This window comes from Pseudophryne corroboree, chromosome 3, assembly GCF_028390025.1.
Source record: "Pseudophryne corroboree isolate aPseCor3 chromosome 3, aPseCor3.hap2, whole genome shotgun sequence".
NCBI lineage: Eukaryota > Metazoa > Chordata > Amphibia > Anura > Myobatrachidae > Pseudophryne > Pseudophryne corroboree.
In genome coordinates, this window is record NC_086446.1 from 440,017,027 (window position 1) to 440,031,778 (window position 14,752).

At 47.4% G+C, this 14,752-nt stretch overlaps 23 non-coding genes across 23 annotated transcripts; 12 read left to right on the plus strand and 11 right to left on the minus strand.

The window, feature by feature from the left end:
* Window positions 1–514: 514 nt before the first annotated feature.
* On the minus strand, window positions 515–585 carry TRNAG-GCC (transfer RNA glycine (anticodon GCC)). The gene has a single exon. It is a non-coding gene; the product is annotated as a tRNA-Gly (tRNA).
* A 112-nt stretch (window positions 586–697) lies between these two features.
* TRNAK-CUU (transfer RNA lysine (anticodon CUU)) lies at window positions 698–770 on the plus strand. The gene has a single exon. It is a non-coding gene; the product is annotated as a tRNA-Lys (tRNA).
* A 119-nt stretch (window positions 771–889) lies between these two features.
* On the minus strand, window positions 890–960 carry TRNAC-GCA (transfer RNA cysteine (anticodon GCA)). Its single transcript has one exon. It is a non-coding gene; the product is annotated as a tRNA-Cys (tRNA).
* A 107-nt stretch (window positions 961–1,067) lies between these two features.
* Window positions 1,068–1,140, plus strand: TRNAK-CUU (transfer RNA lysine (anticodon CUU)). Its single transcript has one exon. It is a non-coding gene; the product is annotated as a tRNA-Lys (tRNA).
* A 1,040-nt stretch (window positions 1,141–2,180) lies between these two features.
* TRNAK-CUU (transfer RNA lysine (anticodon CUU)) lies at window positions 2,181–2,253 on the plus strand. Its single transcript has one exon. It is a non-coding gene; the product is annotated as a tRNA-Lys (tRNA).
* A 1,222-nt stretch (window positions 2,254–3,475) lies between these two features.
* TRNAG-GCC (transfer RNA glycine (anticodon GCC)) lies at window positions 3,476–3,546 on the minus strand. The gene has a single exon. It is a non-coding gene; the product is annotated as a tRNA-Gly (tRNA).
* A 112-nt stretch (window positions 3,547–3,658) lies between these two features.
* Window positions 3,659–3,731, plus strand: TRNAK-CUU (transfer RNA lysine (anticodon CUU)). The gene has a single exon. It is a non-coding gene; the product is annotated as a tRNA-Lys (tRNA).
* Window positions 3,732–4,592: 861 nt separating this feature from the next.
* On the minus strand, window positions 4,593–4,663 carry TRNAG-GCC (transfer RNA glycine (anticodon GCC)). Its single transcript has one exon. It is a non-coding gene; the product is annotated as a tRNA-Gly (tRNA).
* Window positions 4,664–4,770: 107 nt separating this feature from the next.
* Window positions 4,771–4,843, plus strand: TRNAK-CUU (transfer RNA lysine (anticodon CUU)). Its single transcript has one exon. It is a non-coding gene; the product is annotated as a tRNA-Lys (tRNA).
* A 297-nt stretch (window positions 4,844–5,140) lies between these two features.
* Window positions 5,141–5,213, plus strand: TRNAK-CUU (transfer RNA lysine (anticodon CUU)). The gene has a single exon. It is a non-coding gene; the product is annotated as a tRNA-Lys (tRNA).
* An 861-nt stretch (window positions 5,214–6,074) lies between these two features.
* Window positions 6,075–6,145, minus strand: TRNAG-GCC (transfer RNA glycine (anticodon GCC)). The gene has a single exon. It is a non-coding gene; the product is annotated as a tRNA-Gly (tRNA).
* Window positions 6,146–6,252: 107 nt separating this feature from the next.
* On the plus strand, window positions 6,253–6,325 carry TRNAK-CUU (transfer RNA lysine (anticodon CUU)). The gene has a single exon. It is a non-coding gene; the product is annotated as a tRNA-Lys (tRNA).
* A 1,222-nt stretch (window positions 6,326–7,547) lies between these two features.
* Window positions 7,548–7,618, minus strand: TRNAG-GCC (transfer RNA glycine (anticodon GCC)). The gene has a single exon. It is a non-coding gene; the product is annotated as a tRNA-Gly (tRNA).
* A 112-nt stretch (window positions 7,619–7,730) lies between these two features.
* Window positions 7,731–7,803, plus strand: TRNAK-CUU (transfer RNA lysine (anticodon CUU)). Its single transcript has one exon. It is a non-coding gene; the product is annotated as a tRNA-Lys (tRNA).
* Window positions 7,804–9,406: 1,603 nt separating this feature from the next.
* On the minus strand, window positions 9,407–9,477 carry TRNAG-GCC (transfer RNA glycine (anticodon GCC)). The gene has a single exon. It is a non-coding gene; the product is annotated as a tRNA-Gly (tRNA).
* A 112-nt stretch (window positions 9,478–9,589) lies between these two features.
* On the plus strand, window positions 9,590–9,662 carry TRNAK-CUU (transfer RNA lysine (anticodon CUU)). The gene has a single exon. It is a non-coding gene; the product is annotated as a tRNA-Lys (tRNA).
* An 850-nt stretch (window positions 9,663–10,512) lies between these two features.
* Window positions 10,513–10,583, minus strand: TRNAG-GCC (transfer RNA glycine (anticodon GCC)). Its single transcript has one exon. It is a non-coding gene; the product is annotated as a tRNA-Gly (tRNA).
* A 334-nt stretch (window positions 10,584–10,917) lies between these two features.
* TRNAG-GCC (transfer RNA glycine (anticodon GCC)) lies at window positions 10,918–10,988 on the minus strand. The gene has a single exon. It is a non-coding gene; the product is annotated as a tRNA-Gly (tRNA).
* A 107-nt stretch (window positions 10,989–11,095) lies between these two features.
* Window positions 11,096–11,168, plus strand: TRNAK-CUU (transfer RNA lysine (anticodon CUU)). Its single transcript has one exon. It is a non-coding gene; the product is annotated as a tRNA-Lys (tRNA).
* Window positions 11,169–12,208: 1,040 nt separating this feature from the next.
* TRNAK-CUU (transfer RNA lysine (anticodon CUU)) lies at window positions 12,209–12,281 on the plus strand. The gene has a single exon. It is a non-coding gene; the product is annotated as a tRNA-Lys (tRNA).
* Window positions 12,282–13,508: 1,227 nt separating this feature from the next.
* TRNAG-GCC (transfer RNA glycine (anticodon GCC)) lies at window positions 13,509–13,579 on the minus strand. The gene has a single exon. It is a non-coding gene; the product is annotated as a tRNA-Gly (tRNA).
* A 107-nt stretch (window positions 13,580–13,686) lies between these two features.
* TRNAK-CUU (transfer RNA lysine (anticodon CUU)) lies at window positions 13,687–13,759 on the plus strand. The gene has a single exon. It is a non-coding gene; the product is annotated as a tRNA-Lys (tRNA).
* Window positions 13,760–14,620: 861 nt separating this feature from the next.
* On the minus strand, window positions 14,621–14,691 carry TRNAG-GCC (transfer RNA glycine (anticodon GCC)). The gene has a single exon. It is a non-coding gene; the product is annotated as a tRNA-Gly (tRNA).
* Window positions 14,692–14,752: the final 61 nt, after the last annotated feature.

Here is a 14,752-nt window from a genome sequence, read left to right on the forward strand (position 1 = left end):
ATATTTGAGCTCCATGTTGGGCAGTTGTTTTTTTCTCTTCCTTTACCATTGTATGTGGAACAGTGTATACTTGCATCACCACAGCGCAAATGGCTGTCCTCACTTTCACAAAATGCACTGCCCTATCAGCAAAAACTCAGGAATGTATTGACCGGGAATTGAACCCGGCCTCCCACGTGGCCGGCTAGATTTCTACCACTGAACCACCAATGATCCACAGATGCTTAATTTTAGACTTACTCATGTACTTTAGTGTACAAAACAAAGCAGGAGAGTCAGGATGCCTTGCCTTGCCATCACCACAACTCCTCGGTTACCAAGCATTGCTAACTCAGTCGGTAAAGCATGAGACTCTTAATCTCAGTGTCGTGGGTTCGAGCCCCACATTGGGCGGATGTTTTTTTTCTTTTCCTGTACCATTGTATGTGGAACACTGTCAACTTGCACCACCACAGCGCAAATGGCTGTCCTCACTTTCACAAAATGCACTGCCATATCAGCAAAAACTCAGGACTGCATTGGCCGGGAATCGAACTCGGGCCTCCCGCGTGGCAGGCGAGAATTCTACCACTGAACCACCAATGCTCCACAGATACTTAATTTTACACTTACTCGTGTACTTTAGTGTATGAAACAAAGCAGGAGTGTCAGGATGCCTTGCCTTGCCTTGCAATCACCTCCATACATTCGCAACCAAGCCTGGCTAGCTCAGTCGGTAGAGCATGAGACTCTTAATCTCAGGGTCGTGGGTTCGACCCCAACGTTGGGCGGATGTTTTTTCTTTTCCTGTACCATTGTATGTGGAACACTGTATACTTGCACCACCACAGCGCAAATGGCTGTCCTCACTTTCACAAAATACACTGCCATATCAGCAAAAACTCAGGACTGCATTGGCCGGGAATCGAACCCAGGCCTCCCGCGTTGCAGGCGTGAATTCTTCCACTGAACCACCAATGCTCCACAGATACTTAACTTTATACTTACTCGTGTACTTTAGTGTATGAAATAAAGCAGGAGTGTCAGGATGCCTTGCCTTGCCATCACCTCCATACATTCTCAACCAAGCCTGGCTAGCTCAGTCGGTAGAGCATGAGACTCTTAATCTCAGGGTCGTGGGTTCGAGCCCCACGTTGGGCGGATGTTTTTTCTTTTCCTGTACCATTGTATGTGGAACACTGTCAACTTGCACCACCACAGCGCAAATGGCTGTCCTCACTTTCACAAAATACACTGCCATATCAGCAAAAACTCAGGACTGCATTGGCCGGGAATCGATTCCGGGCCTCATGAGTGGCAGGCGAGAATTCTACCACTGAACCACCAATGCTCCACAGATGCCTAATTTTACACTTACTCATGTACTTTAGTGTATAAAACAAAGCAGGAGTGTCAGGATGCCTTGCCTTGCCATCACCTCCAAGCCTACGTAACCAAGCCCGACTAGCACAGTCGCTAGCGCATAAGACTATTAATCTTAGGGTCATGTAATTGAGCTCCATGTTGGGCAGTTGTTTTTTTCTCTTCCTGTACCATTGTATGTGGAACAGTGTATACTTGCATCACCACAGCGCAAATGGCTGTCCTCACTTTCACAAAATGCACTGCCCTATCAGCAAAAACTCAGGAATGTATTGACCGGGAATTGAACCCGGCCTCCCACGTGGCCGGCTAGATTTCTACCACTGAACCACCAATGATCCACAGATGCTTAATTTTAGACTTACTCATGTACTTTAGTGTACAAAACAAAGCAGGAGAGTCAGGATGCCTTGCCTTGCCATCACCACAACTCCTCGGTTACCAAGCATTGCTAACTCAATCGGTAAAGCATGAGACTCTTAATCTCAGGGTCGTGGGTACGAGCCCCACATTGGGTGGATGTTTTTTTTTCATTTCATGTACCATTGTATGTGGAACACTGTCAACTTGCCCCACCACAGCGCAAATGGCTGTCCTCACTTTCACAAAATACACTGCCATATCAGCAAAAACTCAGGACTGCATTGGCCGGGAATCGAACCCAGGCCTCCCGTGTGGCAGGTGAGAATTCTACCACTGAACCACCAATGCTCCACGGATACTTAATTTTGCACTTACTCGTGTACTTTAGTGTATGAAATAAAGCAGGAGTGTCAGGATTCCTTGCCTTGCCATCACCTCCATACATTCTCAACCAAGCCTGGCTAGCTCAGTCGGTAGAGCATGAGACTCTTAATGTCAGGGTCGTGGGTTCGAGCCCCACGTTGGGCGGATGTTTTTTCTTTTCCTGTACCATTGTATGTGGAACACTGTATACTTGCACCACCACAGCGCAAATGGCTGTCCTCACTTTCACAAAATGCACTGCCCTATCAGCAAAAACTCAGGAATGTATTGACCGGGAATTGAACCCGGCCTCCCACGTGGCCGGCTAGATTTCTACCACTGAACCACCAATGATCCACAGATGCTTAATTTTGGACTTACTCATGTACAAAACAAAGCAGGAGAGTCAGGATGCCTTGCCTTGCCATCACCACAACTCCTCGGTTACCAAGCATTGCTAACTCAGTCGGTAAAGCATGAGACTCTTAATCTCAGGGTCGTGGGTTCGAGCCCCACATTGGTTGGATGTTTTTTTTCTTTTCCTGTACCATTGTATGTGGAACACTGTCAACTTGCACCACCACAGCGCAAATGGCTGTCCTCACTTTCACAAAATACACTGCCATATCAGCAAAAACTCAGGACTGCATTGGCCGGGAATCGATTCCGGGCCTCACGAGTGGCAGGCGAGAATTCTACCACTGAACCACCAATGCTCCACAGATGCCTAATTTTACACTTACTCATGTACTTTAGTGTATAAAACAAAGCAGGAGTGTCAGGATGCCTTGCCTTGCCATCACCTCCAAGCCTACGTAACCAAGCCCGACTAGCACAGTCGCTAGAGCATAAGACTATTAATCTTAGGGTCATGTATTTGAGCTTCATGTTGGGCAGTTGTTTTTTTCTCTTCCTTTACCATTGTATGTGGAACAGTGTATACTTGCATCACCACAGCGCAAATGGCTGTCCTCACTTTCACAAAATGCACTGCCCTATCAGCAAAAACTCAGGAATGTATTGACCGGGAATTGAACCCGGCCTCCCACGTGGCCGGCTAGATTTCTACCACTGAACCACCAATGATCCACAGATGCTTAATTTTAGACTTACTCATGTACTTTAGTGTACAAAACAAAGCAGGAGAGTCAGGATGCCTTGCCTTGCCATCACCACAACTCCTCGGTTACCAAGCATTGCTAACTCAGTCGGTAAAGCATGAGACTCTTAATCTCAGGGTCGTGGGTTCGAGCCCCACATTGGGCGGATGTTTTTTTTCTTTTCCTGTACCATTGTATGTGGAACACTGTCAACTTGCACCACCACAGCGCAAATGGCTGTCCTCACTTTCACAAAATGCACTGCCATATCAGCAAAAACTCAGGACTGCATTGGCCGGGAATCGAACCCGGGCCTCCCGCGTGGCAGGCGAGAATTCTACCACTGAACCACCAATGCTCCACAGGTACTTAATTTTACACTTACTCGTGTACTTTAGTGTATGAAACAAAGCAGGAGTGTCAGGATGCCTTGCCTTGCCTTGCCATCACCTCCATACATTCACAACCAAGCCTGGCTAGCTCAGTCGGTAGAGCATGAGACTCTTAATCACAGGGTCGTGGGTTCGAGCCCCACGTTAGGCGGATGTTTTTTCTTTTCCTGTACCATTGTATGTGGAGCACTGTATCCTTGCACCACCACAGCGCAAATGGCTGTCCTCACTTTCACAAAATACACTGCCATATCAGCAAAAACTCAGGACTGCATTGGCCGGGAATCGGTTCCGGGCCTCACGCGTGGCAGGCGAGAATTCTACCACTGAACCACCAATGCTCCACAGATGCCTAATTTTACACTTACTCATGTACTTTAGTGTATAAAACAAAGCAGGAGTGTCAGGATGCCTTGCCTTGCCATCACCTCCAAGCCTACGTAACCAAGCCCGACTAGCACAGTCGCTAGAGCATAAGACTATTAATCTTAGGGTCATATATTTGAGCTCCATGTTGGGCAGTTGTTTTTTTCTCTTCCTTTACCATTGTATGTGGAACAGTGTATACTTGCATCACCACAGCGCAAATGGCTGTCCTCACTTTCACAAAATGCACTGCCCTATCAGCAAAAACTCAGGAATGTATTGACCGGGAATTGAACCCGGCCTCCCACGTGGCCGGCTAGATTTCTACCACTGAACCACCAATGATCCACAGATGCTTAATTTTAGACTTACTCATGTACTTTAGTGTACAAAACAAAGCAGGAGAGTCAGGATGCCTTGCCTTGCCATCACCACAACTCCTCGGTTACCAAGCATTGCTAACTCAGTCGGTAAAGCATGAGACTCTTAATCTCAGGGTCGTGGGTTCGAGCCCCACATTGGGCGGATGTTTTTTTTCTTTTCCTGTACCATTGTATGTGGAACACTGTCAACTTGCCCCACCACAGCGCAAATGGCTGTCCTCACTTTCACAAAATGCACTGTCATATCAGCAAAGACTCAGCACTGCATTGGCCGGGAATCGAACCCGGGCCTCCCGCGTGGCAGGCGAGAATTCTACCACTGAACCACCAATGCTCCACGGATACTTAATTTTACACTTACTCGTGTACTTTAGTGTATGAAATAAAGCAGGAGTGTCAGGATGCCTTGCCTTGCCATCACCTCCATACATTCTCAACCAAGCCTGGCTAGCTCAGTCGGTAGAGCATGAGACTCTTAATCTCAGGGTCGTGGGTTCGACCCCAACGTTGGGCGGATGTTTTTTCTTTTCCTGTACCATTGTATGTGGAACACTGTATACTTGCACCACCACAGCGCAAATGGCTGTCCTCACTTTCACAAAATACACTGCCATATCAGCAAAAACTCAGGACTGCATTGGCAGGGAATCGAACCCAGGCCTCCCGCGTGGCAGGCGTGAATTCTTCCACTGAACCACCAATGCTCCACAGATACTTAACTTTATACTTACTCGTGTACTTTAGTGTATGAAATAAAGCAGGAGTGTCAGGATGCCTTGCCTTGCCATCACCTCCATACATTCTCAACCAAGCCTGGCTAGCTCAGTCGGTAGAGCATGAGACTCTTAATCTCAGGGTCGTGGGTTTGAGCCCCACGTTGGGCGGATGTTTTTTCTTTTCCTGTACCTTTGTATGTGGAACACTGTCAACTTGCACCACCACAGCGCAAATGGCTGTCCTCACTTTCACAAAATACACTGCCATATCAGCAAAAACTCAGGACTGCATTGGCCGGGAATCGATTAAGGGCCTCATGAGTGGCAGGCGAGAATTCTACCACTGAACCACCAATGCTCCACAGATGCCTAATTTTACACTTACTCATGTACTTTAGTGTATAAAACAAAGCAGGAGTGTCAGGATGCCTTGCCTTGCCATCACCTCCAAGCCTACGTAACCAAGCCCGACTAGCACAGTCGCTAGAGCATAAGGCTATTAATCTTAGGGTCATGTATTTGAGCTCCATGTTGGGCAGTTGTTTTTTTCTCTTCCTTTACCATTGTATGTGGAAGAGTGTATACTTGCATCACCACAGCGCAAATGGCTGTCCTCACTTTCACAAAATGCACTGCCCTATCAGCAAAAACTCAGGAATGTATTGACCGGGAATTGAACCCGGCCTCCCACGTGGCCGGCTAGATTTCTACCACTGAACCACCAATGATCCACAGATGCTTAATTTTAGACTTACTCATGTACTTTAGTGTACAAAACAAAGCAGGAGAGTCAGGATGCCTTGCCTTGCCATCACCACAACTCCTCGGTTACCAAGCATTGCTAACTCAGTCGGTAAAGCATGAGACTCTTAATCTCAGGGTCGTGGGTTCGAGCCCCACATTGGGCGGATGTTTTTTTTCTTTTCCTGTACCATTGTATGTGGAACACTGTCAACTTGCCCCACCACAGCGCAAATGGCTGTCCTCACTTTCACAAAATGCACTGTCATATCAGCAAAGACTCAGCACTGCATTGGCCGGGAATCGAACCCGGGCCTCCCGCGTGGCAGGCGAGAATTCTACCACTGAACCACCAATGCTCCACGGATACTTAATTTTACACTTACTCGTGTACTTTAGTGTATGAAATAAAGCAGGAGTGTCAGGATGCCTTGCCTTGCCATCACCTCCATACATTCTCAACCAAGCCTGGCTAGCTCAGTCGGTAGAGCATGAGACTCTTAATCTCAGGGTCGTGGGTTCGAGCCCCACGTTGGGCGGATGTTTTTTCTTTTCCTGTACCATTGTATGTGGAACACTGTATACTTGCACCACCACAGCGCAAATGGCTGTCCTCACTTTCACAAAATACACTGCCCTATCAGCAAAAACTCAGGAATGTATTGACCGGGAATTGAACCCTGCCTCCCACGTGGCCGGCTAGATTTCTACCACTGAACCACCAATGATCCACAGATGCTTAATTTTAGACTTACTCATGTACAAAACAAAGCAGGAGAGTCAGGATGCCTTGCCTTGCCATCACCACAACTCCTCGGTTACCAAGCATTGCTAACTCGGTCGGTAAAGCATGAGACTCTTAATCTCAGGGTCGTGGGTTCGAGCCCCACATTGGTTGGATGTTTTTTTTCTTTTCCTGTACCATTGTATGTGGAACACTGTCAACTTGCACCACCACAGCGCAAATGGCTGTTCTCACTTTTACAAAATACACTGCCATATCAGCAAAAACTCAGGACTGCATTGGCCGGGAATCGATTCCGGGCCTCACGAGTGGCAGGCGAGAATTCTACCACTGAACCACCAATGCTCCACAGATGCCTAATTTTACACTTACTCATGTACTTTAGTGTATAAAACAAAGCAGGAGTGTCAGGATGCCTTGCCTTGCCATCACCTCCAAGCCTACGTAACCAAGCCCGACTAGCACAGTCGCTAGAGCATAAGACTATTAATCTTAGGGTCATGTATTTGAGCTCCATGTTGGGCAGTTGTTTTTTTCTCTTCCTTTACCATTGTATGTGGAACAGTGTATACTTGCATCACCACAGCGCAAATGGCTGTCCTCACTTTCACAAAATGCACTGCCCTATCAGCAAAAACTCAGGAATGTATTGACCGGGAATTGAACCCGGCCTCCCACGTGGCCGGCTAGATTTCTACCACTGAACCACCAATGATCCACAGATGCTTAATTTTAGACTTACTCATGTACTTTAGTGTACAAAACAAAGCAGGAGAGTCAGGATGCCTTGCCTTGCCATCACCACAACTCCTCGGTTACCAAGCATTGCTAACTCAGTCGGTAAAGCATGAGACTCTTAATCTCAGGGTCGTGGGTTCGAGCCCCACATTGGGTGGATGTTTTTTTTCTTTTCCTGTACCATTGTATGTGGAACACTGTCAACTTGCACCACCACAGCGCAAATGGCTGTCCTCACTTTCACAAAATGCACTGCCATATCAGCAAAAACTCAGGACTGCATTGGCCAGGAATCGAACCCGGGCCTCCCGCGTGGCAGGTGAGAATTCTACCACTGAACCACCAATGCTCCACAGGTACTTAATTTTACACTTACTCGTGTACTTTAGTGTATGAAACAAAGCAGGAGTGTCAGGATGCCTTGCCTTGCCTTGCCATCACCTCCATATATTCACAACCAAGCCTGGCTAGCTCAGTCGGTAAAGCATGAGACTCTTAATCACAGGGTCGTGGGTTCGAGCCCCACGTTGGGCGGATGTTTTTTCTTTTCCTGTACCATTGTATGTGGAGCACTGTATCCTTGCACCACCACAGCGCAAATGGCTGTCCTCACTTTCACAAAATACACTGCCATATCAGCAAAAACTCAGGACTGCATTGGCCGGGAATCGGTTCCGGGCCTCACGCGTGGCAGGCGAGAATTCTACCACTGAACCACCAATGCTCCACAGATGCCTAATTTTACACTTACTCATGTACTTTAGTGTATAAAACAAAGCAGGAGTGTCAGGATGCCTTGCCTTGCCATCACCTCCAAGCCTACGTAACCAAGCCCGACTAGCACAGTCGCTAGAGCATAAGACTATTAATCTTAGGGTCATATATTTGAGCTCCATGTTGGGCAGTTGTTTTTTTCTCTTCCTTTACCATTGTATGTGGAACAGTGTATACTTGCATCACCACAGCGCAAATGGCTGTCCTCACTTTCACAAAATGCACTGCCCTATCAGCAAAAACTCAGGAATGTATTGACCGGGAATTGAACCCGGCCTCCCACGTGGCCGGCTAGATTTCTACCACTGAACCACCAATGATCCACAGATGCTTAATTTTAGACTTACTCATGTACTTTAGTGTACAAAACAAAGCAGGAGAGTCAGGATGCCTTGCCTTGCCATCACCACAACTCCTCGGTTACCAAGCATTGCTAACTCAGTCGGTAAAGCATGAGACTCTTAATCTCAGGGTCGTGGGTTCGAGCCCCACATTGGTTGGATGTTTTTTTTCTTTTCCTGTACCATTGTATGTGGAACACTGTCAACTTGCACCACCACAGCGCAAATGGCTGTCCTCACTTTCACAAAATACACTGCCATATCAGCAAAAACTCAGGACTGCATTGGCCGGGAATCGATTCCGGGCCTCACGAGTGGCAGGCGAGAATTCTACCACTGAACCACCAATGCTCCACAGATGCCTAATTTTACACTTACTCATGTACTTTAGTGTATAAAACAAAGCAGGAGTGTCAGGATGCCTTGCCTTGCCATCACCTCCAAGCCTACGTAACCAAGCCCGACTAGCACAGTCGCTAGAGCATAAGACTATTAATCTTAGGGTCATGTATTTGAGCTCCATGTTGGGCAGTTGTTTTTTTCTCTTCCTTTACCATTGTATGTGGAACAGTGTATACTTGCATCACCACAGCGCAAATGGCTGTCCTCACTTTCACAAAATGCACTGCCCTATCAGCAAAAACTCAGGAATGTATTGACCGGGAATTGAACCCGGCCTCCCACGTGGCCGGCTAGATTTCTACCACTGAACCACCAATGATCCACAGATGCTTAATTTTAGACTTACTCATGTACTTTAGTGTACAAAACAAAGCAGGAGAGTCAGGATGCCTTGCCTTGCCATCACCACAACTCCTCGGTTACCAAGCATTGCTAACTCAGTCGGTAAAGCATGAGACTCTTAATCTCAGGGTCGTGGGTTCGAGCCCCACATTGGGCGGATGTTTTTTTTCTTTTCCTGTACCATTGTATGTGGAACACTGTCAACTTGCACCACCACAGCGCAAATGGCTGTCCTCACTTTCACAAAATGCACTGCCATATCAGCAAAAACTCAGGACTGCATTGGCCGGGAATCGAACCCGGGCCTCCCGCGTGGCAGGCGAGAATTCTACCACTGAACCACCAATGCTCCACAGGTACTTAATTTTACACTTACTCGTGTACTTTAGTGTATGAAACAAAGCAGGAGTGTCAGGATGCCTTGCCTTGCCTTGCCATCACCTCCATACATTCACAACCAAGCCTGGCTAGCTCAGTCGGTAGAGCATGAGACTCTTAATCACAGGGTCGTGGGTTCGAGCCCCACGTTGGGCGGATGTTTTTTCTTTTCCTGTACCATTGTATGTGGAGCACTGTATCCTTGCACCACCACAGCGCAAATGGCTGTCCTCACTTTCACAAAATACACTGCCATATCAGCAAAAACTCAGGACTGCATTGGCCGGGAATCGGTTCCGGGCCTCACGCGTGGCAGGCGAGAATTCTACCACTGAACCACCGATGCCTAATTTTACACTTACTCATGTACTTTAGTGTATAAAACAAAGCAGGAGTGTCAGGATGCCTTGCCTTGCCATCACCTCCAAGCCTACGTAACCAAGCCCGACTAGCACAGTCGCTAGAGCATAAGACTATTAATCTTAGGGTCATATATTTGAGCTCCATGTTGGGCAGTTGTTTTTTTCTCTTCCTTTACCATTGTATGTGGAACAGTGTATACTTGCATCACCACAGCGCAAATGGCTGTCCTCACTTTCACAAAATGCACTGCCCTATCAGCAAAAACTCAGGAATGTATTGACCGGGAATTGAACCCGGCCTCCCACGTGGCCGGCTAGATTTCTACCACTGAACCACCAATGATCCACAGATGCTTAATTTTAGACTTACTCATGTACTTTAGTGTACAAAACAAAGCAGGAGAGTCAGGATGCCTTGCCTTGCCATCACCACAACTCCTCGGTTACCAAGCATTGCTAACTCAGTCGGTAAAGCATGAGACTCTTAATCTCAGTGTCGTGGGTTCGAGCCCCACATTGGGCGGATGTTTTTTTTCTTTTCCTGTACCATTGTATGTGGAACACTGTCAACTTGCACCACCACAGCGCAAATGGCTGTCCTCACTTTCACAAAATGCACTGCCATATCAGCAAAAACTCAGGACTGCATTGGCCGGGAATCGAACCCGGGCCTCCCGCGTGGCAGGCGAGAATTCTACCACTGAACCACCAATGCTCCACAGATACTTAATTTTACACTTACTCGTGTACTTTAGTGTATGAAACAAAGCAGGAGTGTCAGGATGCCTTGCCTTGCCTTGCCTTGCCTTGCCTTGCCTTGCCTTGCCTTGCCATCACCTCCATACATTCGCAACCAAGCCTGGCTAGCTCAGTCGGTAGAGCATGAGACTCTTAATCTAAGGGTCGTGGGTTCGACCCCAACGTTGGGCGGATGTTTTTTCTTTTCCTGTACCATTGTATGTGGAACACTGTATACTTGCACCACCACAGCGCAAATGGCTGTCCTCACTTTCACAAAATACACTGCCATATCAGCAAAAACTCAGGACTGCATTGGCCGGGAATCGAACCCAGGCCTCCCGCGTGGCAGGCGTGAATTCTTCCACTGAACCACCAATGCTCCACAGATACTTAACTTTATACTTACTCGTGTACTTTAGTGTATGAAATAAAGCAGGAGTGTCAGGATGCCTTGCCTTGCCATCACCTCCATACATTCTCAACCAAGCCTGGCTAGCTCAGTCGGTAGAGCATGAGACTCTTAATCTCAGGGTTGTGGGTTCGAGCCCCACGTTGGGCGGATGTTTTTTCTTTTCCTGTACCATTGTATGTGGAACACTGTCAACTTGCACCACCACAGCGCAAATGGCTGTCCTCACTTTCACAAAATACACTGCCATATCAGCAAAAACTCAGGACTGCATTGGCCGGGAATCGATTCCGGGCCTCATGAGTGGCAGGCGAGAATTCTACCACTGAACCACCAATGCTCCACAGATGCCTAATTTTACACTTACTCATGTACTTTAGTGTATAAAACAAAGCAGGAGTGTCAGGATGCCTTGCCTTGCCATCACCTCCAAGCCTACGTAACCAAGCCCGACTAGCACAGTCGCTAGAGCATAAGACTATTAATCGTAGGGTCATGTAATTGAGCTCCATGTTGGGCAGTTGTTTTTTTCTCTTCCTGTACCATTGTATGTGGAACAGTGTATACTTGCATCACCACAGCGCAAATGGCTGTCCTCACTTTCACAAAATGCACTGCCCTATCAGCAAAAACTCAGGAATGTATTGACCGGGAATTGAACCCGGCCTCCCACGTGGCCGGCTAGATTTCTACCACTGAACCACCAATGATCCACAGATGCTTAATTTTAGACTTACTCATGTACTTTAGTGTACAAAACAAAGCAGGAGAGTCAGGATGCCTTGCCTTGCCATCACCACAACTCCTCGGTTACCAAGCATTGCTAACTCAATCGGTAAAGCATGAGACTCTTAATCTCAGGGTCGTGGGTACGAGCCCCACATTGGGTGGATGTTTTTTTTTTCATTTCCTGTACCATTGTATGTGGAACACTGTCAACTTGCCCCACCACAGCGCAAATGGCTGTCCTCACTTTCACAAAATACACTGCCATATCAGCAAAAACTCAGGACTGCATTGGCCGGGAATCGAACCCAGGCCTCCCGCGTGGCAGGGAAAATTCTACCACTGAACCACCAATGCTCCACGGATACTTAATTTTACACTTACTCGTGTACTTTAGTGTATGAAATAAAGCAGGAGTGTCAGGATTCCTTGCCTTGCCATCACCTCCATACATTCTCAACCAAGCCTGGCTAGCTCAGTCGGTAGAGCATGAGACTCTTAATGTCAGGGTCGTGGGTTCGAGCCCCACGTTGGGCGGATGTTTTTTCTTTTCCTGTACCATTGTATGTGGAACACTGTATACTTGCACCACCACAGCGCAAATGGCTGTCCTCACTTTCACAAAATGCACTGCCCTATCAGCAAAAACTCAGGAATGTATTGACCGGGAATTGAACCCGGCCTCCCACGTGGCCGGCTAGATTTCTACCACTGAACCACCAATGATCCACAGATGCTTAATTTTAGACTTACTCATGTACAAAACAAAGCAGGAGAGTCAGGATGCCTTGCCTTGCCATCACCACAACTCCTCGGTTACCAAGCATTGCTAACTCAGTCGGTAAAGCATGAGACTCTTAATCTCAGGGTCGTGGGTTCGAGCCCCACATTGGTTGGATGTTTTTTTTCTTTTCCTGTACCATTGTATGTGGAACACTGTCAACTTGCACCACCACAGCGCAAATGGCTGTCCTCACTTTCACAAAATACACTGCCATATCAGCAAAAACTCAGGACTGCATTGGCCGGGAATCGATTCCGGGCCTCACGAGTGGCAGGCGAGAATTCTACCACTGAACCACCAATGCTCCACAGATGCCTAATTTTACACTTACTCATGTACTTTAGTGTATAAAACAAAGCAGGAGTGTCAGGATGCCTTGCCTTGCCATCACCTCCAAGCCTACGTAACCAAGCCCGACTAGCACAGTCGCTAGAGCATAAGACTATTAATCTTAGGGTCATGTATTTGAGCTATATGTTGGGCAGTTGTTTTTTTCTCTTTCTTTACCATTGTATGTGGAACAGTGTATACTTGCATCACCACAGCGCAAATGGCTGTCCTCACTTTCACAAAATGCACTGCCCTATCAGCAAAAACTCAGGAATGTATTGACCGGGAATTGAACCCGGCCTCCCACGTGGCCGGCTAGATTTCTACCACTGAACCACCAATGATCCACAGATGCTTAATTTTAGACTTACTCATGTACTTTAGTGTACAAAACAAAGCAGGAGAGTCAGGATGCCTTGCCTTGCCTTGCCATCACCACAACTCCTCGGTTACCAAGCATTGCTAACTCAGTCGGTAAAGCATGAGACTCTTAATCTCAGGGTCGTGGGTTCGAGCCCCACATTGGGCGGATGTTTTTTTTATTTTCCTGTACCATTGTATGTGGAACACTGTCAACTTGCCCCACCACAGCGCAAATGGCTGTCCTCACTTTCACAAAATGCACTGTCATATCAGCAAAGACTCAGCACTGCATTGGCCGGGAATCGAACCCGGGCCTCCCGCGTGGCAGGCGAGAATTCTACCACTGAACCACCAATGCTCCACGGATACTTAATTTTACACTTACTCGTGTACTTTAGTGTATGAAATAAAGCAGGAGTGTCAGGATGCCTTGCCTTGCCATCACCTCCATACATTCTCAACCAAGCCTGGCTAGCTCAGTCGGTAGAGCATGAGACTCTTAATCTCAGGGTCGTGGGTTCGAGCCCCACGTTGGGCGGATGTTTTTTCTTTTCCTGTACCATTGTATGTGGAACACTGTATACTTGCACCACCACAGCGCAAATGGCTGTCCTCACTTTCACAAAATACACTGCCATATCAGCAAAAACTCAGGACTGCATTGGCCGGGAATCGATTCCGGGCCTCACGAGTGGCAGGCGAGCATTCTACCACTGAACCACCAATGCTCCACAGATGCCTAATTTTACACTTACTCATGTACTTTAGTGTATAAAACAAAGCAGGAGTGTCAGGATGCCTTGCCTTGCCATCACCTCCAAGCCTACGTAACCAAGCCCGACTAGCACAGTCGCTAGAGCATAAGACTATTAATCTTAGGGTCATGTATTTGAGCTCCATGTTGGGCAGTTGTTTTTTTCTCTTCCTTTACCATTGTATGTGGAACAGTGTATACTTGCATCACCACAGCGCAAATGGCTGTCCTCACTTTCACAAAATGCACTGCCCTATCAGCAAAAACTCAGGAATGTATTGACCGGGAATTGAACCCGGCCTCCCACGTGGCCGGCTAGATTTCTACCACTGAACCACGAATGATCCACAGATGCTTAATTTTAGACTTACTCATGTACTTTAGTGTACAAAACAAAGCAGGAGAGTCAGGATGCCTTTCCTTGCCATCACCACAACTCCTCGGTTACCAAGCATTGCTAACTCAGTCGGTAAAGCATGAGACTCTTAATCTCAGGGTCGTGGGTTCGAGCCCCACATTGGGCGGATGTTTTTTTTCTTTTCCTGTACCATTGTATGTGGAACACTGTCAACTTGCACCACCACAGCGCAAATGGCTGTCCTCACTTTCACAAAATGCACTGCCATATCAGCAAAAACTCAGGACTGCATTGGCCGGGAATCGAACCCGGGCCTCCCGCGTGGCAGGCGAGAATTCTACCACTGAACCACCAATGCTCCACAGGTACTTAACATTACACTTACTCGTGTACTTTAGTGTATGAAACAAAGCAGGAGT